This window comes from Convolutriloba macropyga, chromosome 5 (genome assembly GCF_964194025.1).
Source record: "Convolutriloba macropyga chromosome 5, txConMacr16.3, whole genome shotgun sequence".
NCBI classification, from domain to species: domain Eukaryota; kingdom Metazoa; phylum Xenacoelomorpha; order Acoela; family Convolutidae; genus Convolutriloba; species Convolutriloba macropyga.
Genome location: NC_134472.1, coordinates 40,244,467 through 40,268,618, shown reverse-complemented (window position 1 = coordinate 40,268,618; position 24,152 = coordinate 40,244,467).

The following is a 24,152-nucleotide window of genomic DNA, read 5'->3' as shown; positions in this document are numbered from 1 at the left end:
GAGATTCAAATCAATCAAACTTTCAAATTTTTAAAGCAGTATCTGCAGAACGGTATAATAAGTGCGATACAGTTGAGTGTCAGTTACCCAAGTAATTAACTGCCACTCTTCAGTGAAGCATTCTATTGACGTGTTCGCATTAATCTTTGTCATTATAATAAAAATAATCAAACACAAACACCAAGTCGATAACACTAATTTATTACTAATCACACACATGATACTCATACGACATTAGTCACATCACTGTTTATATCCATCACCTAGAAATAAATTTTTGTGAAAATAACATTTATAATAAATATCTTTCTCCGTATGTGTTTGAATCTAATTGACTATTCCATTAACCCATAAAAAAATCACAAAATAGAATATTCACAATTGATCCAGATCCAGATATAGAAGAATCTCTCTACTATACGTTACATTCTCAGAAATTCTACTTACAAATCGGCTTTCCTGAGAACACACAATTATACGGCAATGTGATAATTTTTCAATTAAATCTAAGACTAACAAACAACGAAATTTGGAAATCAAATTTAGGTGCACAAACACAAGAACGAGAACAGACACTGACACCACTAATAATAATCGCACCACCTTTTGTACAACTTCCAACACACGGACCTAGTTGAGGAGCCTAATTATAAATCAGAAAAATTCGGTCATCAAATAATGATAATAATACCAACCAGGAAAGACCACACCATAACGAAGTAACAGATTTAACAAACATACCAACATCACAAGATGTTGATGACAGTCTGAACCTAGGCAACGAAAATCCGTACACTGTACGTCGAGATTATCCTCAAAGGAGAGAATTAATACGAGCACGACGCAGATCATCTCTCTCCTTCACAACACAAAACATTAGTTTCATACGGATCAACTGACGTAGAATTTAGCGAGATAAGACCAATAGAGGCAGGAAGGTCAGAATCACCAAGTAGAACAGGAACACAAAGACTTCAAAATTTTAGTATTAGCTCACCAAGTGACATATCAATTAATAATACTATACACACACCAACTTCCTCTGAATTGAGAGGAAACCCGTTCTTACCACCAACATTCCAACAACGACAAGTTTTTAATTTTGTACGAGAACATTTTCGAGTACAACCAATATAATCACCGAATAGTTCACTTTAATCGGCAACATCATCAAATTCAGCATTAAGCAGTAACGATACTACCCCTCAAAGAGTAACCAATAGATCATCAGCAGTGACATCTAGTAACATATCACAAAATCACCTAAACCTATAAAATGCTTTAACACCACCAAGAAATGGTGTTATATCACCATCATCCTTTATTCCTGAAATAAGATTACCATCTGATCATCCAGGTAGAACTCGAGCAACACCAGTATACAACCCTAATCTACCAACTAGAAGAAGAATTTCAGAACACATATATATCTTTGCATTAGACCATAAGACTTGGAACCCTCCAGCGCCCTTATACGGACCTACTAATCTAGGAGACACACTTACGAATTGGTCAAGAAGTTGCTTAGTAAACACATTAAATCTAACAACAAGACAACGTAACGCAGCACTCAACCTTTTAGCAAAACCAAGCTTAGAACTAAAATTCAACGCAACAATAAATTACGACACAATTTTCAGCCATCCATTTCACTCGACAACACCATACATAATAACTACAACAACGCCAGCACCATTTATTTGTACCGAATTCATCTAAAAATTTGACAGATACACTAAACAAACACTAGGATTTGCATCATTTTATAATCCACACACAGGCTTATTGTACACATGTCGTTTCAACTAAAAGCCATAATAAAAGTTTTAACCTTAACATCATTATATATCTATCTAAAAATAGAAACAAAAGCAAGACCAGAAAGCAGATTAGGTCAACATGTTAAAGAACGTATCAAAGACCGTATAAATGAACGCATGACAGAACTTATAGAGAATCATCATAGAAACAAGAACCATACTACAAATTATCATTGGAACAAAAACCAGACTACAAATTACAAAACGACCAGTAATTCATTAAGAAACAAAAATCAAAGAACTTGAAGAATTCAAAAACAGTACAGGTTATGAAGCAATGTGGGACATAATCATAGACAAATGGACACGTAATTGGAATTTTTTTAGAGAACAATTAACAGACAGTATATAATATCAAAATTCTCTATAAACCCAAAAAGAGAACGACAACAAGCAAATTTAGAGTTAATAAAATTAACAAGTCAAAACGCAAATGGTTCAGCAACAGGACCGCAAAACATCTTCATAGAACATTACGACTGTGACGTCGACAAAATCAGTAACGTCAAATATTATGAATTGAACCAAATCAGCATATGTAAATTTAAACCAATAGACTTTTAAAAGACAAAAACTGAAGTACAATTACTATCTAAAGCACCAGCAGTTGAAATAAAAGCATTCGCTGTAACCAGAACAATAAAATAAGAGAAAGAGTAGAATGGTGTTCACAACACACCGACTAAATCAGAGCTAATAGACCAAGCCATTATTATTCAGATGCAAAAAGAATAAAAATACTAGACATAGAAGAAGTACGAAACGAACTCGCTAAAATCAACTTCTTAAAAAATACAAGATACAAACCAACATACTATAATATTTCATTTAAGACGTTTGAATAGTAAGACGTGTGCTGAGGTAGGTTTACCTAGGGAGGTTACTCTAACTCTGTCTTATGGAGTCTCAAGAATATAGTATATCTTAAGGCTTACCTGACTAACTAAAGTTCTATTCCTCTAGTCTGTTACTCTTCTATCTGAGCTTCAGTAGACAGTGCACCGGCCGCAATGCTAAAGTCTAACGTATATCTCAATACAAAACAAGAGCGGAGTAGAGAGAGAGAGAAATATACTTTATTATTATATCAGGTCTGACTGGTACCGACTAAAGGGTAGAGTTGTCTTGTTGTCTCTGGGAATAACAAATAAACATTTAAGGGAAAGGTATTTCCATAATTTCAACCAATCAGGGTTGAGTATTTCAGTATTTATTTATTAAATAAAATAAGTTTATAAATCCTTTTGTTGGAAGTCAACACTGACTCCATCTTTCCGGGTTTTAGAGTTTTTGTTTTTTGAAAGTCTTCTTTACTGTATATCAAAATGAATTAATTTCTCTTCATTCTCTCTGAAAGGTTTTTCTTCTTTTTTGGCTGAAGGTGTTGCCTTGTAGTTGTGGTTTTCAGATAATAGATCCCTGGATACAGGTTGCCCACATAGCAAGGATGAACATCAACAACCACAAAAGTATCTATTCCACCACCACACTTCCAGTGGGTGAAGATCCTTCTGTGCCGCTCCAGTGTTGATGGATGTGGTGCTCCTGTTGTCCAGTGACTTACCTGACTTACCTGATTTGTATGTGTTAGCTGTTAAAGTGTTTATTATTTTTCTCTATGTAAATGTTCTTTGTTATTACGTAGTATCCCTTCCGGTGGGAAAAAGAAAAAGAATGTATTTTGTTCCGTTTATATTTAGAAATCGTTTGATTTCAATCGCGTAGATTTCCTGGTTAACTCCTGTGTTTGAATGTTTTTTGTTATGGAATTCCATGGAGAAATTGAGGGTAGTAGACGTTTTGTGGCTTTCTTGGCCATGTTGGATTTTGTAATTGAGATGAACATGTATTACTTCTTGAATCTATTCGAGATCAAGAGTCATTCTGATGTCTGTCTGTTTACAATGGTTTTGTTATACTTCTACAACGTCAAATTATATGACTGCGCTTTTCGTATCTGTATATTTTGTTATAATGCCTAAAAGGTGCTTAGTATTTTAAAGATTGTAATGGGTATGACCCAATTTCACAATTGTCTGATTTCCATTAACGGGTATTTCAAATGATGTAAAATGTTGCCTGTCCGCGCGCTTATATCCAATAACCGAATTTTCCTTTTTGAGGAAAAAGTACTTATTAATTTGTTACAAATAAGATGTTAGTTGTTACGAATGGGTTACATGTGTCTATATGTGCTGACATACATATGTATTATTTTGTTTAAGGTACATATTTGTTTTGTTCAGAATTGTTACATTGCATATTTCGAGTGTTAAGTTTGGATTGTGAAATTTTCGAATTTCAAAATATTTGAGAAATTCTTTCATTCTGTTTGGTACAAGTGTAATACTAAGTGCTATTTATTTTGTTATGTGTTGTTACAGAATCATTTTTGTACAATGAATTAAAGTTTGCATGTATAAATGTACATATTACCCTAAAGTATGTGTTTCGTTTGTAAATTAAATGATCATGTCTTAACTCGTTATGAGTAATATTTATATGTAAAGTGTTTTGAAAATTTGACATGTCCGGCTTATACATTGTGTTATTCTTTGCATGTATTAGTGTTACTCATAAAACTATTGTGTTCCTTTTTATTGTCTTTTCCATTCTATTTACAAAATTGCATATATCTAACTATGGAAAGGCTTTGCATATTTACATGTATACATATGACTAATTTCGGGGTAAAGTAGAAAAGTATTTTTTGGAATTTATCATATTTTATTTCACTTTCAGTGTTATACCAAAGGGTATAACTAGTCGTATAAATGGGGGATATTAAAAGTGAAAGGTTATCTAAAAAGGTTAAAGAATAAACAAATATGCACTGAGTCATCCATGGTTGGATGTATTGTTACTAAATACATTATTGTTACTAAGTACATTCATTACATTTATGTGTTACGACATAGAGGAAAGTTGTTACATATATATTTGTTATAGCTTCTTGTTATAACTTTTCAGTTTGTTTCGGATGATTCGTTCGAGAATTATATTGTTCATATTCTTTGACGAAGTGATCGTCGTTTGCCAAATAGAATGCGATCAGATTTGTTAGTTCGTCCAGCGAGACTTCCGTTATAGAAGCTTTAACCGATTTTCGTATTTGTTTTTCTAAGTCTGTAGTTTTACGTTCGTTATTGAATTGGATACGATTTATGACAGCTCTATTTGTTACGCTGCCTTCAAGATGGTACGTGTGATACTCTTCACACGGTTCGAGTGCTTCAATAGGTACCATCAGTGGCCGTTCGGGAGATTCGTTTGGTTGAAATATATAATAGTTCTTTACGGGATCGAAGTTTCGGAGTGTTCCTACAGTGTATTCCCACTTTAACTTATATCCGTAATTCAGGAAGTATGGTGACGTAAGTTGGTCGTTAATATGAATATAACTTTTTGTTGTGTTTTTATTTTTGTCTCGTAAAAATGTGTAGTAAATGAGGTTATGAACAAGTTTAGTCTCGTGAACTCTGTAGTTATTGTTCTGTACATCTTTAGCCGTTGGATGTAAAAAGTTAAAACTAAGCTGGAAAATTTGGTGGTCAAAAACGCTGTAAGCGGAAAGGTCTTGGGATGCCTTTGCAACGAGAAGGTCAAATGTGCATACGGTTGGCAGTTTGAACTCATAATCATAGTCGTACAGAAATCGTTCTGTAAGACTATAGAATTGTTTAAGTACTGGGTAGCATGTTTGATGTAGTTTATCTCGTCCCATGTTTTTGGTACTGCGTTTGACAGTATTTGTATTTTCGGAGGGTAATGGGGGAAAATATTCCGATATGCGGTCCTTTAAGTTATGCAATGGAGCCATTATAAAACAATAATCGCGGGAGTCAAATGGCATATTGGACCAATTTCTGTAACTAAGTAGGGGGTTATAGTTACTGCTGTGAGGGTTTGTTAATAATCTAGGATCGTTATCCTGGAACCAAATGGTTTCCATCACTGTGGCTGTTGGAGATTGTTCGTTCGTTGATTGATGAAAGAATGATTTATGATTATTACTTCGTGGTGTTATCGCATAAGGAAATCTCAAATTATGTGGTCGTATAAAAGATTTATTAGATGTAAACTGTTGATTGTTATATATTGTTCGTTCATATACACGATCTGTAGGAGGGGGTGGTCGCACTGGTGGAGGATAATTAGGAAGTGGTGGCGATTGAAACTCTGTATTCGGTTGGTATACCGTTTGTATGTTTTTATTACCATTGTTACTAGGTCTAGTATGTTGATAACTATGTACGTGTGTACTAGTTCCTTGTTCATTCGGATTGTTCGGTGTTCTATTCGAAAACGCTTCCTGATTGTTAATTTTACTTGTTAATCGCTTATGAGTTACCTTTTCCTTGATCATTTGTGCAATTTCTTTTGGCGTTGGTTGCAGTGAGGTCTGTGTCTGTTGATCGTTGGTGTCTCCATCGATCTCAACTCGCATGGTTGTTATACGGTCGTCAGTTTGTGTACTACATGTAGAGGCGTTATCGCGAACTGTTCCTGGTGAGGAACGTCCAGATCCAGAGCTGAGTTCGCCCTCCTCAACGTCGTAGCTGAGGGGCGAATCTGCTCTGTATGCAGATTCGTACTCAAAGTCCATCTTATGTGCCATTATTAATGGTTAGCTAAAATTGCAATTAATATGTTACTCATTTACATTTGTTATTACTGAAGAGTGTTACTATACAATAGTACAAATTGTTACTGATTTACAATGTTATAGGTGTTTTATTGTTACGAATTTGTTTGTTATCTAATATCGTTACTATTGTCAACAATTCAGTGTTACTGTTTTATTTGTCGTTGGACATACTCGGTAAGTGTGAAGTTTCGTATAAAATTGGATAGTATTAAAATGTGTTAGCTAATAGTGTGTTAGTTGTTCTTAGCAAGATTCACGGTTACACTTCATATGTATTTGCTGAATGAGTGTCGAAATATGTGACTTCATTCGTGTGTGGTTGATCGTCATCGTTCAATATGTCTAAACTATGGCTGCGGTTATTCATTTTATTTGCTGCTAGTTTCAATTGGGTGAAATCAATTGGTGGTGGATTTTGTATTTCTATAAGCTTCACTGATGGGATGAGGTTATTTTGAGTTTTTATTTGTGATGGTTGTGGTATTTCATACGGTGTTGTCTTATTGATTCCTAATTGTGGTTCATATGATGTTCCGTGAAATGTTGAGGTTTGTTGTATATTGGGTGCACTTGGGGTTGGTGACACGTGGGGGGGGGGGGGTGAATTATGTGTTGTACTCACTGGTATGTTATTTCCTAAACATTGATACGCTGGTGGAGGGGTAATGAGTTGTGGAGGTAAGGTTGTCATTTTGTTTTCAGTTATTGTTTCAAGGGGCTCTATTTTTAATGGTTCGGGTTGTTTGTATTTCCGTTCTGGTAGTGGTGGTTTTTGTTTCTTGGGTGGTGATTCTAGTGTTCTCAATTCTAGTCCTTGATCTGTTCTACGAATGGTTGTGTTATAATGTTTGTAGTTTGTGTCAATATATGTTTGTTCTGGTGGGTTGTTTTCATTACGTGTTAAATGAGTAACGTCGGATGAATGACGGCGGAAGGTGTGTTTCCTATTTTTATTGTGTTTATTGTGTTTAGTATAGTGTGAGTAGTTGTTATCACTATCATGGCTATCATGACTAGTGTCATCTTCTTGTATCTGTGCAACTAGCTGTGTTAAAGTTTGTGAGAATATACCAAATATTCCTGTTAGTAGTATTTTAGTAATACTTGCTTGTTTACCAATCGCTTTATGGATTGCAAATGCGTTGTAAAATTTAATTACTAGATTAGTTGTAAATAATATCATACTGATCATTGCGTATATAATTGCCATCTTTTCGAGAATATACCATGGCCAACCAAATATTGATAATATTTGGTCTTTGAGCCATTCTCCGTCAAAAATTTCTTTCCAGTTTACGCTTGGTTGATCTATTTGGAAGTTATATCCATTTATGTTAAGATCTTTTAACCATTTTAAGGATTGTTCATAATTTTTTTATGTTTGTAAAAGTCCAAGTTGTTCGAGTTCTAATAATTTTTGTGCATTTGCTGATGTAGCTTCTTGTAGTGGTTTTTCACGATCTCTCATATATTCGTGGAGTAGATCTCTTTTACGTTCTTGTATTAGTTGTTCTTTACTATAAATGCCACTTTCTATTAAACTTGCTTTACTAAACATGTTATCTAAAACTATTTCCTCGGGTGATATAGTGTTCAATATCGTTTCTACTTTTACTGGGTAGGGTGTTACTCTATATCGTGCTGTTCCTTCAGTGTCTATTGAGATGAGTTGATCAAAGTTACTGTGTGAACATGGTACTGTTTTTGCCCATAAGTATGTTTGTCTTGTTAGTTGGTGTACATATTGTACTCTGTTCTTGTATAGAATAGGAATTTTATCGTAACATTCGCGTGTTTGTGGTACATAAAGAGGTGATGATTTCTTCGCACATTTATACATTTTCATGACGTTTACGCCTTCTTGTTTCACAAAAATGGATCTGTCTCCAGTAAGAATGTATCCTAAGAGTGGAGTGTTCTTTTGCACTTGAGTCAATGTTAATTGTCTGAGGTTTCGAGTTTGTTCGCAAATTTGTGAATAGAATTCTATTGCTTGTAAGCTAATTCTAGAATAAATGTTACTCATATATAGGTCCATTTTCATATTAAGGTGAGTTTCTTCGTTTACAAAACCATAATAGTATTGTTTGTTTTCTTTGTCTTCGTATCGTGTACGTTCCGATATTATTTGTTCTGGTTTTATTTTAATAAATTTTTCATCGTCAAATTTGTCTTTTTTCTTTGTTACTTTTTGTCCTGTGTGCATGTCAAATCCATATTCATATATTATGTATATATCGTCGTATTCTGTTTTGTGTAGTGGTTGTGGTGAACCGCATTCACGTTCGACTAGTGGGTATACTTCGAATCGTGTTGCTATTGTGTCTGTTTGATTTAATTTTATTTTCTTTGTGATGTCTGGTTGTTGGACTGTGGTCCATTCTGCATTTGTTTCTATCCAATATCTATCTTGATATTTTACCATATATGCGTCAAATCGTATAAGTTCAAATAGTTGACAGTGTGTCTGTGGTTCCCACACAATTGTTGCTTTTGTTAGTGGTGTGGGTAAACATTCTCCCTTGCGGAGATCGCATGGTAATTTTGTTCCCATGTATGATATTTCTTCGGTATCTAAATTTAATATTAGTGAGACTTCTCGTATTTCGAGTGTCCAATCTAAGATGTCTATTCTGTTCTGCTTACGTGGTCCTTTCATACAGTTGGACTGTGCGTTTTTAATTGCGCTAGGTATCCAAAGTGGGTTTGTGTAATCGTATACAATTCGTCCGTATGGTGGTACTAGTGGAATGTTCATATCGAACTGTATTCTGCCTTGCAGATCTTCAATCTTTTTCTGTAATGGTGGATTTGCAATAAAGTTGAATGATATATTGTATCTTGTAGGTTTATATTGTGTGTTCTTTAGTAAGTTTATTCTAGCGAGTTCGTTACGAACTTCGTCTGCATCTAATATTTTTGTTCGTTGTGCGTCGGAAACGTAATAGCTAGGTCTATTTGCTCTTATGTAGTTGGTGTGTTGTGAACACCATTCTACACGTTCTTTGATTGTTCCTGCAACTGCGTATGCTTTGATTTCTACTGCTTGTGCTTTTGATAAAAGTTGTACTTCTGTCTTTGTCATGTCAAGATCTAGTGGTTTGAATTTACATGTGCTAATTTTATTTAGTTCGTAGTATTTTACGTTTGTGATTTCTTCTGCATCACAGTCGTAATGCTCTATGAATATATCCTGTGGTCCTGTTGCGGAACCATTAATGTTCTGTCCTGTTAATTCAATAAAGTCTATATTTGTTTGTCGTTTCTGTCGTTTGGTATTCAAGTTAAATTTATTTAGAATGCTATCTGTTAGTCTTTCTGTGTAGAAATTCCAGTTTCTTGTCCATTGGTCTATAGCTGTTTCCCACATTGCTTCATAATCTGTATCGTTTATATTTGTTATATTGTCGATATTAATATAATGTTTATATTTATTAATGTGTTTAAACTTGTTTGTGAAGGTGTTTGTTCCATTTCGTGTTCTGTTTTTCTGTTTAAGTTGTTCAATGTGTATATTCATTCGTTCGTTAATTAGGTCTTTTATTCTGTGTTTTGCGTTGTCTTTAAATCTTTGTTCAAGCTGAAGTTTTGTTTCTATTTTCATACATATATAGAATATTAATAATAATAATATACATATAATTGCTTTTAATTGAAGCGACATGTGTATGTCAAACCTGTATGTGGATTATAGAATGTGGCGAATCCAAGTGTTTGTTTTGTATATCTGTCAAATTTATACACGAAGTCTATACAAATGAAGGGTGCTGGTATTGTGGTTGTTACAATTGAAGGTGTTGTTGCATGAAATGGGTGGTTAAATATAGTGTTATATTTGATTGTAGTGTTAAATTTCAATTCGAGAGATGGTGTTGCTAGAACGTTTAGTGCTGTATTGCGTTGTCGTGCTGTGAGATTGAGTGTGTTAATAAGTCTATTTCTTGCCCAATTTGTAAGTGTATCTCCAAGATTTGTAGGTCCGTATAAAGGAGGAGGTGGGTTCCAAGTTTTATGGTCTAATGGGAATAAATAGGTATGTTCATTGGTTCTGCTCTTGGTTGGGGGGTTAGGATTGAGTATGGGGGTTGATCTAGTTCTTCCGGGATGGCTGGATGGTAATCTAATTTCGGGTATGAATGATGCTGGAGATAGCGCTGTGTTTCTAGGTGGTTGTAGGGAGTTCGGGATGTCAACTCTGGGTATACTTATAGATGTGTTGGATGATGTCTGGTTTGTTCGTAATGGTGTTGTGCTTGTACTAGCTGATTGGGGGGATGTTGCTGACCAAAGTGAACTGTTGGGTGATTGCAATGGTTGTACACGGAAATGTTCTTGTACAAAGTTAAAATCTTGCCTTTGTTGAAACGTTGGGGGTAGGAAAGGGTTTGCTCGTAATTCAGAAGGTGTTGGTGTATGGTCTGTGTTTACACTTGAGTGTTCGCTTGGTGAGCTTATACTAAAATTGTGTAGTGTGGGTGTGCCCGTTCTACTTGGTGGTTCCGAATTTATTGTTTCTATTGGTCTAATGATATTAGATTCTATGTCTGTTGAACCGTAAGAAACTAGTGTAGATTCTTGTGTGGGGAAGGATAGAGATGATCTACGTCTTGCTCTAAGAAGTTCTCGTCTATCCGGCCGTTCTCGTCGTACTGTGTAGGGATTTTCAGTATCTATACTTACAGTATCTTCATTTTCTGGTGAGGTTGGTATATTTGTTAGATCTGTAACTTCGTTATGGTGTGGTCTTTCGGAGTTATTGTTACTGTTATTATTACTAAACGACGCAATTTTTGCTGTTTTATGCTTTTATGCGCCGGTCTCAGGTCCGTGTTGTGGTATGTGTGTATATGGTGGTGCTAATATTAGTAGTGGTATAAATTCTTGTTCTGGTGTATGTGTTTGTGCTCCTAGGTTTGATATCCAAATTTCTCTATTTGCAAAATGTAACTGTAGTTGGTAAATTATGACATTACCGTATAACGGTGAGTTTTCGGGAAATCCTATTTGTAGGTAGAATCTTTGTGAATGTAATGTGTAATAGATAGATTCTTCTATATCTGGAAGTGGATCAATTTTTATGGGTTAAAAAAAATATTCTGCTAAACTTAAACACATTCGTATGAAAAAGTATATTATTAGTGCTATTTTGATGAATTTAAATATTTCGAGTTCAATAATATCAATATTTGATTTACAAATGTGAAATATGTCTGAGTGTAATTCCTGCATAAGGTGGTGTGAGTTAGGTGGTGTGATGTTTTTGTGTGTGATGTTGTGTATAATTTATTGAACTGGTGGGCTAGCATATATAACTCTACGGTTACGTATAACTTCAGTAATGGTTACCACTGCTAGGTATGTTGAAACAACTATTATACACGGTATTAAGAAGATTGTTAAGAAAAATAGTACTTTAGATAATAATATATATATTGCAACTAGTGCCTCTGTGAAATCAATGGTTGAAACTTATATTAGTTTGTTCACTGTTTGTTCACTGTGTAAATCAGATACAATGCTACACTGAATAGTGACAGTTATTTACTATTGTAACTGACACTAAACGGTGCCGCACTATCAAATTTCTGTTACTTTTATTTGTATAATATTATAACAATGAGAGGTATCATGTTATTTCTTTGTTCTGTCATCAGCGAGGTATATAGCTTCTTTCTTGCAAACTGCGATAAAAACTGTTTTTAGTTGATTTAAATCAACACACTTTGTTTGTGTTATCTGTTGTTTTAATGTTGCGAATTCAGTTACTGTTTCAGAACAAGGTAACGTATACTTAAGTATATCAAAATGGTGTTCTCCCCAAAAGAGTTTTATTTCTTGTTTTGTTTTCGTTACTCCTTCAAAGATGAAGAGGTAGTTTTTTGGTGAAACTTTGCAGTTTGTTAGTACAACGTAATCGTCGTCAAAATGTAGATGACTACCAGTTGGGTATTCAATATCTGTAAACTCGTCTGTTTGTATTGCAATTTTTATTATAAGTTGGTTTTTGTTAAGAGAATTTAGAAATTCTGATACTGACAACATAGGTGGGGTTTCATTACAATGATAGTTGTAATGATGTATCAATCTTTCTGATATAAAATTAAGGTAGTTCAGTTTACCTGTGATTGTAGAACTGTGTTGTTGATAAAAATGTGAAAGATGTTGATATTCTTTCACTGGGAATAGTTATTGAAGTTTTGGTTTACAGAGAGATGATTGAGGAAAGGTTTATAAAGGATTGAGAAAATTTTTGAAGAATTTATAAAAAGGAATCTGTGAGAATATTTTCAAAGATTTTTACTGAAACTGTGATTGAAATTAGAGTTATTCGTCAACTGGGTTGAATTGTATGAGAATTTTTTAGAGTTTTCAGCTTAGCTGATTTTTAGAGAATTTTTCAATTTTCGGAGAGAAGTTGTTTGTGCAAGACAAAATTGGAATTGTGATTTTAACTTTCTTGTTTCTTGTTCTCTACAATGTTTGTGACATTTGCATATCTTCCGTTTTTCGTTTTTGGTTCTTGAGTTGCCAATTACTGGGTCTTGTTAGCTTTTGGATAGGTCTTTTTCGATTGTTGAGTACTTTCTTAGATTCTTGTAGCTTTGTTGTTACCATTCTGTCTTCTTATAATTAGTTGGTGTTTATGATTATGTTAGTTGGTAATTAGTGTCTTTGGTTGCGATATTGGTAAGTTTTAAGGGTCTCTTTAATGATTTGTTGGTGCCATCAAGTTGGTGCCATTTATTTGCCATTTTGTTATTTGTTAAATTGTTACTTCTTTTCTAGCAATTAGCTTTCAAGTTGATGATTAGTGATGGTGCCATTATAGTCGGTGCCATCTAGTTGGTGCCATCTAGTTGGTGCCAACTTCTTGGTCTTCTAATTTGCTTTTTTGTTAGTGAGATGTCAATTTCGTAAGATAGTCTAATTGGATGGTGCAAGTTGGGGATGGTATGACGTTAGGTTTTGGTAGTGATTAGTACTGAAGTGTCTACTTCAGTATTTTCTTTGATCTGTGTCAGATCTATTTCGTAATTACCATTTTGTAATGGTTGTAAATGTTAATTGGGTTGACATTTTCTAATTTGTTACTGATTGTGTCTGCATGGGAGTCGTTTGTCCCGTCACTATGTTTCAAGTCTCTTATGTCCGTAATGAACATATCACTTTGTGCCTTTTTTTCTTCTGTTAATGATCTCTCTACATATCTGTAGTAATCGATGTATTTCTGTAGTGATGATCCTAATGAGGTTGGCATTTTACAAATGCTACTAATTACGTTAGTTTTACTAACATCCGTATTTTTAACGTCCGTTTTTGTTAATGACGTAGGTTAGTTTATGACGTACAGTTTTGTTAATGTCATGTCTATTTAGCCGAAGGTCGTTTGACCGAATGATATTCAAAGTTGAACTAAATTGTTTTAATCGTGTTTAAAGTTGAACTAAATCAAAGTTGAATGAAACCAAAGTTGGAGTAAATCGTTTTGATCAGGTGTACACATAAACCAATTCTGTATTAATGTGTGTTGTTGAACTAATTGTTTTAATGTGTGTTTCAGATGTGACGTTATTTCACCGTGGTTCCAGTGTGTTCATGAGGCGTTAGTTCATTGTTACTGTCTGGAACGTTTACATGTGCATTTGTTACATTGTTATACGGCAATAAAGAGATTAATCTAACGTTAAAATTTGTTTTGGGTTATTGTGTTCTGCCTTATTAACTAGTTGTCTTATGAGTTCATTTACATATCAATTATTTCACGTTAGCTTACACGTTACGGGAAAAGAGGAAGTTATAGTTTATTAGTTTTGGTGACTTTGACAATGATGGCGAGGACTGTTTTCTATATTGTTCCTTATACTTGCGGAGTTCATTATTGCTGTATATCTATTCATTATTTCTCGTTTTATCTGTTGTAGTATTAGTTTTTTGTTTTATCCTGTTAGTGTTATCTTGTGTGTTGTATATCCTTTCCATTTGTGTATTACAGTTTCCACTGGTGTAATTTGTATTTTGTATTCTGATTTATCAATTTCTACAAAGTATCTATTCCATTCCGCGAGTTTTATCAATCGTGGATTTTTTATACTTTGTTATTTGAACGTATTTGTTATTTGAATTTTGAATATTTTGATCATTTGTTTATTGTTTTACTTCAATTTAACTACAATAACGTCTATTCCAGTTCTAAACCTGTGAACATCAATACCTTTTTGTTTTTTGTTTTTGTTGTTATTTGCTTTAATTGTGTATATGAGAATTTACCTTTTTGTTAAACTTAATGTGAGAGGTTCAGGGGCTAGTATCAATATCAGCTTGTTTTATACGATTTGTTATTTGGATTATTTGTTTTATTTATTTTGTGTTACTATTGTTGGTGTATTCACGATGGATGAGAAAATGGTTGTGATGGAATGGCTGTTGAAGAGATGGAGGAAGATTTGTGACAAGATTTGTGACAATTGTGAGAAGAGTTGTGATGAAGATTTGAAGGAAGAAGTGAAGAAAGTTGTTGATGAAGGAGATGTAGTGGAAATTTGTATGTGAAGAAGAGTGAAGGTTTTTAGTTGTCATGTGTCATTTATTTTATATTGATGTTTGTTTTTAATTCCTTTCGATGTTTTTATATATGTATTTGATGTTTTATTATTTTTTTTGTTCCAATTTTAATAGAAATGTTCTTTTGTTAGTTAAAAATGTTTGTTTGTTAACGTTTGTTTGTTAACGGAAATACATTTTGTTTTGTTTATTCGGGGGAACATATACGGGAAAATACACACGGGTTAGGGTTAGGATGTGTGTTACGTAGAAATACTGGATATATTATTTGTAGGAATACTGGAATTCTAGATCTATAGTTGAAATGTTTGTTTCATTAGACTCCATAGGGAATTAGGGAATTAATAGGGTTAGGTGTAGTAGAAATACAGGTTTCATTTTGATATTTTCTAATATTCGTTACAACTTTTGCAATGTCTGTCCATTGAATAGAATAACTTATAAGTTGTCATAGTTAGTTATAGGCATATTATTATAAGCGTGTAATTTGATGATATACATATCAATATGTGTTAATATATTTATTCTTACATGTTGAACTGTATACTTAATATTTATATCACGATTTATAATATGTATTTATTTTTATGTATGTTCATATTATTTATTTATTATTATTATTAATTTATTATTATTATTATTGTTTCGGATTGTTTATTATTTTATCATTGTGACCTTTCTTTTGCGAAGGTTGTATTTGTTTGTATGTTTTGATTCTGTATGGCTATTATTTTTATTTATTTTATTTTCATCTGTATGTGAATTTGGTTGCTTTAATGTTGGTATTTCGTTTGTTAATAAGTAATTTTGTAATTCTAATTTGATATGTTTTTCTTTCGGGTAGTATGGTACAATGTGATTTCTATGTATTGTTATTTGTTCTTTATTATTATCTTTTAAGATGTAGGTTGTATCTGTTGGTTTGTCGATAATGATGTATGGTCCTGTTTTCAGTGGTAGTAGTTTTTTCGATACTCCTTCAATTTGTTGTTGATTTGTAAGTAATACGAATGTATTCTTTTCAAGTGGTTTCGCTGTGCGAAATCGAATGTTCATTTCGTCTGTTAGTTTCTTTCTGTTCTGTAGAATCTTTGTTATTCTTTGATATGTATCATTATAGTGTTTTTCTTTGTCTAAAAACCATTTTGCGAATGTTCCTTTCTGTAATTTCGCAATTTTCGGGTGATTAAATTGTTTTTCTAAATGTGTATGTGTAGGTTGTTTGTTACATGCACTTGTATCTGATGGGTTACAGTTGCCCATTTCATCTGTTGTTGTTCCGAGTTTAATCTTTGTTGGTTGTCTTGGTTTTTGATTAAAAACAACTTCGTATGGTGACATTCCAAGTCGTGTTTGATATTGTGTGTTGTAAGCATAAGGGAAAAATTTTGCTTTTCGTGACCAATTGTTATATTTTTCGTTCAGCAGTGTTCTTATAAATTGTCCAATTTTTCTATTTGTTCCTTCTACTAAACCGTTAGTCCAAGGTGCATATGTTGTACTTGGTTTAAATTTGATTTCGAAATAATTGCATAAGTGTGTTAGCTCTGTATTGATGTATTCTGATCCATTATCAGATCGTATTTCATCGGGTAGTCCGAATTTCATGAACCAATGTTCGAATAATGCGGTAAATGCATAGTGTGCTGTATTTTTCGGTGCACACATTATTGTTACATAGTGAGAAAATGCGTCAACTATAACGAATATATAGTTGTTTCCTTCTGATGTAGGATAGATTGGTCCTTTTGTGTCTATCATTATCATTTCATTAAAATACTTTTTTGTTGGTGCTAATTGTTCTTGTTACTTTTTATTTTTGTGTTGGCGAATACCTTGTTTGTTTGGCATGGGATACAGTCTGCAATAAGAATTTTTATCCATGTTGTGAGGTTCGGGAAGTAAAATTTTTCCATTATATTTCGTTTTGTTTTTTCGAGTCCTGTGTGACCTACGAGGTCTATGCAATGATTTTCGTAAAATACGCATAACAATAATGTTAATGGTAAGCAAATTCGTTGTAATGACTTTTTGTGAACATTTATTATAATTTTTATTAATTCTGTTGTTTCATCAATTATTATTGAATTATATTTCCGAAAGTAAGCAAATAATCCTTTGTTGCCACGGATCTCCAATGTTACTGAGTGTGGTTTGTTATTGTGTTTTTTCCACATTTTCACTCTGTGTAGTACAGGATCTAATATTTGTGTTTCTTTAATAAGTTGTTCTGTTACCTTCGTTTTTTCGTCATAGAAGATATCTGATATTTTTGCATTTTCGTATTCTGAATTTTGTTTTATAACATTATTCAGTCTGAGGTAATCATCGTCGTGATGAATTGTGTACGGTCCTTTTTGGTTCTTGTTAATAATAAGATCGTCTTTTTCTATTGTTGGTGATTGCCAATCTCTTATTTTTGGTTTGTATTTTGGTATTAGGTTTGTTTTTGTTTCTGTATTGTATTTCTCGTATGAGATCGGATTATATGTATTTTTATCTATGTTAATCTCAAAGTAGTTGTTATGTATGTTTGCTAATACTGGGTAATGTGTTCGGTCTGTATTCTCATCATTCGGATTATTGCAAACGCTGTATTTGCATTCGAGGTTATTTGTAAACGGTGTTTTTGCAAAGAAGAATTTAATGTTTTCTGGTAATTCTACTGTTATATCTCTTGTTTTTGTAAAATGTTCTTCGTCTATTGTTCTGCTTAACAGGTCTGGGAGTGCTAGGTTTTTTCCTTCTGTCCAGATTATGTGTAAGTTTGGGAATTTCATCAGTATTAACTGGAATCTGTAAACTCTGTGATTTGGTTTATTTTTCTGTGTAAATAGGTAGATGATCGGTTTATGATCTGTAAATAGTACAATAGGATGCTTCGACCCTGTTAGTAGGAATTCATATTCTGTTAATGCAAAAATTATTGCAGAGCATTCTCTTATTAGTGTAGAGAGTCGCATTTCGATAGGTGTGAACAATCGAGAATTTGCTGATATTAGTTTCATTTTCTTTTCAGTAGGGTGTTGTTGGAGTAATGCTGCTCCAATTCCTGTATTCGATGCGTCTGTTATAATGTAGAATGGCTGTGTAGTATCTGGCATTGTTAATTCTAAGTTATGTGTTATTGTCTTTTTCATTTGTTCAAAAATCTGTTGATGTTCTTTTGTCCATTTGAAATCTGTTTCTTTGTGTAAAAGAGTATAAAATGGTTGAAGTATTGGCTGCATGCCATAAACATATTTGGCAAGGAAGTTTATTGTTCCTAAATATCTCTGTAAGGCTTTCATACTTTTTGGAGGTTCAAGTTTTTGAAAACCGTCTATTCGTGAACTGAGGGGTTTTATTGTTTTATTTTCAATTATGTGTCCAAGAAATTTAACTTTCTTTAACATGAAGTATGTTTTATCGGGTGCTGCTTTTAAGTTTTCTTTTAACAATACTTTGTGGTATTCTATAAGTGTTTCGTACATGAGTTCGTATGAGTTTGTTTGAATGAAAATATCGTCTACGTATGTAATTACTGTTCCTTTTCGTATTAAAGGATAGAGAAAATGTGTTAGTATTGAAGCAAAAGCTGCTGGTCCAATAGATATTCCGTAAAATAAACGTTTGAAGCAATATTGTTCATTGCCTATTGTGAAGTGTGTGTATCTCATAGATTCTTCATCAAGAGGTATTTGGTTGTAGGCGCTATTTAGATCTGCTGTTGTAAATATTGTTCCATTTATGCGTGTTAGTGCCACGTCAACTGGTTCGATCGGCCAATTACATTTTGATTCGTCAATCATACTGTTTAAGTATCTCGCGTCTAGTACTATCTTCAGTGATTCCCCTTTTCGTAATATTATTACTGGATTTGTGAATGTATTTCCTGTTGATAATTGTTCTTTGTTGACTGGTGCAATTATATCGTATTTTTTCAAGACATCGAGTAATTTTTGTATTCTTTCTCGTAAATGTATCGGTACTTTACTTATTCGTTGTTTTTTGAAGATTGCATCTTTCTTTATAGGGAGGTTCAGTTTGACTTTTATTTTTCCCACATCAAATTTTGTTGTTGCGTAGACTTGTTTGTAGTCTAGTATAATTTTTACTACTTTTTCAAATTCATCTTGTGTTAAATATGAGTGTTGAAAATCAAACATTTGAATGAATTCTTTTTCGGATTCTGTATATTTGTGGATATTAAATTTACATTTGAAGTTCGGTTTTCGTTCGAATGTTGCTACTTGTTCAATTGTTTCGTTTTGTTGTATGTTTAATATCTCATTGATATCATTCTCGTTTTCGTAAGTAAGAAAATATAACGCTGTAAAGAAGTCTATTGAATTGGTTTGGTACATCTCTTCGTTTTGTTTTATGAATGTAATGTTTTGATACATGAAACCAATTAGGCCTTCATTTATTGTTATTTTATGTTGTTGTTTGTTTATTAGGAATATGTCTATAAAATGTTCGGTTTCTGATGTAAGATCTTTAATATCGGTGAATGATATGTTTTGATATTTGTTTATCGGTTCAAAATAGTGTTTGGAACTGTAAAGTTTCTTTCCGTTTGAATTTTCCATTTGTTTAAATATTGGTATTGGAAATGTTATGCATTTATTTTGTTCTCTATCTAGATAGATCGTTTCTTTGTTGAAAATTGGGTAAAGTCTAGAATAATATGGGTATCCTTTTGTACTGTTCATAAAAAATGTTATATCATTATCTAGAATTGTGCTAGTGTTTATTGTTAGTTTGTTTGTGTTCACGTTTATTGTTTCTATGTACTCCTTGAAAAATGGAGTTCCTAGAATATTGTGGTTACATTTTGTTATGTAGAAATGAATATTGAAATTGTGTTGTAGTTTGTTTCTGTTGTTTGATACTCTATCTGTTGTAAGATTTAACGTTATAGTTCCAAGTGTTTCTATAGTAGTATTATTTGCTGCTGTTAATGTTTTGTTTGCTCTTTCCAGATGTATTTCTGGGTTGTTATATTGTATCTCGTTCCAAGTGTCCTCATTTATGAGATTTAATGTTGCTCCAGAATCAAGTAGGAAATCGATTTCTAGTATTGGTTTTTGTTTTGTGAAATCTTGTTCAAATTTATTACATTGATACATTGGTAGAATCCATGTCGGGTTGTTTTCTAATGCATTCACTATGTTGTTACATGTTTCTTCGTTTGCATTGTAGAATTTATCAAGTATTTCCTGGTCTTCACTCGATGAATCTGATGTGTATTCGTATTCATCTATGCCTGGTGGATCCTCGTTTTGTCTCTCAGCTTCTATGCTATTTATTCTATTTTTGTTGTTATTATTGTTATATTTATGTCCATTCGATCTGCGATCTTGTGATCTATTTCTGTTATTGTATTCTCTATTTGATGAATTTCGTCTGTCTTTTCTAGCATTGTTACTATTAGTATTTGTGCGATAGTTGTTTGAATTATGTCTACTATCGCTGATTGATCTATTTCTGTAGTTATCTCTTCTACTTGAATCTCTACTATTGTACCTCTGTCTATCATAATTATTATTATAATTGTTATTTCAGTTATGATTGTTATTATATGGTGATTGTGGTCTTGTTTGACTGTTATATCTTGAATTCGACCTACTGTTGTTTCGACTGTTATAATCATTGCTTCTGTTGTAGCTGTTTGTTCTGCTTCTGTTATAGTTATTTCTATTGTAACTTAAATTTCGGTTGTTATAATTGTTAGAGTTTTTGTTTCGTTGATCATTCGGTGTATTATAGTTATTTCGTGATTGTGGTCTATTTGTTGTTCTGCTTCTAGAACTGTTATAGACTGGTGACGTCGATGGTAATTGACGTCCATTAACATTATTTGAGTCAATTCTCCGATTTGGTAAGTTTTGGTTGTTTCTCATATGACCGTAAAAGGATTTTTCTTTTGGTCTTGGTATGCTTTCTCTTCTTGGTCGTTTAAAGCATCTGCCTTTTGTATGACCATGAGAGCTACAGTAACTACAAAATAATGCAAATTTTGGTCGTCCTTTAAAGTTTTTTCTGTCGTAAGTATTGTTAATTCCATTAAGGACATTACAAATTGTTCCTTCAAACTGTTCTAAATCGTTTTGGTTTAAATCGTTTATATTGTTACATGCTATATTCATTTGTTTAAGATCGTCATGAATACTATTTGTTGTTTGATTAACTTCAAATAATCGTTTGTGATTGTTTGTTATTGTTCTTGTCAAATCCATTTGGTCTATTTTGTCTACTAAATTTTTGAATGTCATTTCTGGTTCTCTCGGTGTTTGTTTATGGTTTGCGTGTTTTTTCAGTGCTGCTGTTTTTAATTCGTTATCCAAACACCTAATAAATGTTTGGTTCATTACGCTGTTTCGATAATCTTCTGTATATAATGAATAAGCTGTTTTGACAAGTGTTTCTATTCTTAGTGCAAGTGAGCGTAGTGACTCGTTAGTATGTTTTTGTAATTGTTGTAATACTATTTTTGCTTGTTGTTTTGATTTTTCTGAATCGAACATGTCTGAGAATTCTTTACAGAATATTTCCCAATCTAATTTTGTTTCACTCGGTAGAGTTGAATACCATTTTTGGGCTGGGCCTTGTAATGTATGTAATATTAAGGCTGCTCGTTTTACTTTCCATTGATGGTGACCTGGTTTGTTAACTGGTTCTATGCCACTGCTAAATATCATCGCTGCGACTATACTGTTCAAATATTCTTCGACAGTATATGCTGGATCTGTGCCATCGAATGGTCTTATTGTTGTTGGTACTGACCCGCTACTTATGTTTTGTTCAATTAATGGTTCTTCGTTTATGCTCATTGATGTCAATTGCTTATAAAATGGGAGTGGAGGTTCTGTAACTGTTGTTTCTCTTTCTTCCGTTGTATTAGAATTATTAGTTTGTGAATTTGATACTCTTGTTCTAGTTTCGTGTCTATGATTTGTTAAATAGTTATTCTCTGTGTTTCTATTTTCTGAGGGTCTATTGTTTTGTGTGTTCATGTCATTTATAGTTTTTTCTAGTTTGTCAAACATAAACTGTAATGCTTCATCTTGTTTTCTTTCCATGTTCTCATTTATTTGTCGAAATCTATTTTCTAAGTTATCTATTAATTTATTTGTATGGTTTGTTACTTGTTCTGTTATTTCGTTTTTTAAGTTATTATAGTTTTGTGCTTCTTGTTCCCAATTTTGGTCGTTATTATCCGTTAGAGTATTTATATAATTATTATTTCTATAGTTGTTATTTTCTGTCAATTGAGTTTTCTTTCGTACTCTTTGGTTCACTGTATTTGGTATCCAATTGTGAAATCCTATTTCTTTTTCTCTTTCTTCGGAATCCGAAATAAATGTTTCATCTGTAATTGTTTGTTGATGTCCAAATAAATTTGATGTTAGCAGTTTATCTGGTTTAATTGTTGATTTTTGTTTTGTTTGAAGATTTGTATTCATTTGAATATCTTTCGGTGTCGAAGTTGTTGTTACTGTTTTCGATAGGTTAAATGTGGTAGAACCCGTTTGTCCCTGATCCAATATTTGTATATAATTTTCTAAACCTTGTATGTAATTTATGCTATCTGAGCATACTTTTAATGTGCTTTCAAAATACGGTGAATAATACTCACTGTTCCAAATTTGTTTTAGTTCCTCATTGAGTTTTTCAATTTCTATTCTGAATGCTATTCCAAATTCTTTTCTTTTTTCGTTAATATGTTCAAAATTATCTAACCAGAATAAGAATGTGAACTCAGAAATTATTTGTACTACATCTAAGGTAGCTGATTTCAATTCTGTTTTTAATTCAATAATCCTTGTTAACCAATTGTTATAATTTGTTATATCGTTTCGAAGTTTATCGTTAACTGAGTGTATCGGTTTTTGATGTTCATTTAGATACTCAGATGTATTTCGTAGTAATTCGTATGTTGAAGTCGGTATCGCTGTTGTTTTTGTTCGATCTTGGGATTCTTCGTGTCGTTTTAAAAATGTTTTTAACATGTCTGGTAACGTTATGTCGTTTTGGAAATTATAGTATATTCGTTTTTGTTTGTTTTCGTTTGTTAATGAAAATATATAGTTTTTATTTAGTTGGTCTCTTCCTAGTAGTATTACTGGAAGATAATGAGCTAAATGATTTCTATGGATACTTATTTGTTGTATATGTTTTGTTTCTTTGAAGAAGTTATACTTCAAATTTATTAATATTTTGTGTATTGTTTCGCGATTTTCGAAAGGACAATCATCAGAGATTGTAAATGGTATTAAGTAATTGTTATAATTGTTATCATCTAGTTGTTGATGGTAATTACTGGCCATTGTTATCTCTGTAGTGTTTTTAATTTAGAGGTTATTCTGTTTTAATTGTTAATTTTTCCGTTACGGATAATGAAAAATAATTGTTCGTTATTTCAAAATTAGTCCGGCACTGGTCGCACCAGATAAGACGTGTGCTGAGGTAGGGTTACCTAGGGAGGTTACTCTAACTCTGTCTTATGGAGTCTCAAGAATATAGTATATCTTAAGGCTTACCTGACTAACTAAAGTTCTATTCCTCTAGTCTGTTACTCTTCTATCTGAGCTTCAGTAGACAGTGCACCGGCCGCAATGCTAAAGTCTAACGTATATCTCAATACAAAACAAGAGCGGAATAGAGAGAGAGAAATATACTTTATTATTATATCAGGTCTGACTGGTACCGACTAAAGGGTAGAGTTGTCTTGTTGTCTCTGGGAATAACAAATAAACATTTAAGGGAAAGGTATTTCCATAATTTCAACCAATCAGGGTTGAGTATTTCAGTATTTATTTATTAAATAAAATAAGTTTATAAATCCTTTTGTTGGAAGTCAACACTGACTCCAATAGTACTCAACTTAAAAACAGAAGAAATATCGTTATTAGGAACAAAACTACCATGCGACATTCAAAAGGAGCATGTCAACCAACACCCTTCACAAAAGCAACAATTGTTTGGGAACCACAAACACATTGTCAACTATTTGAACTCATTAGAATCGATGCCTTTTTGTTAAAATATCAAGAATGATATTGGATCGAAACAAATGCAGAATGGACAACCGTCCAAGAACACGATTCAACAAAAAAGACCATAATGAATGACTCCAA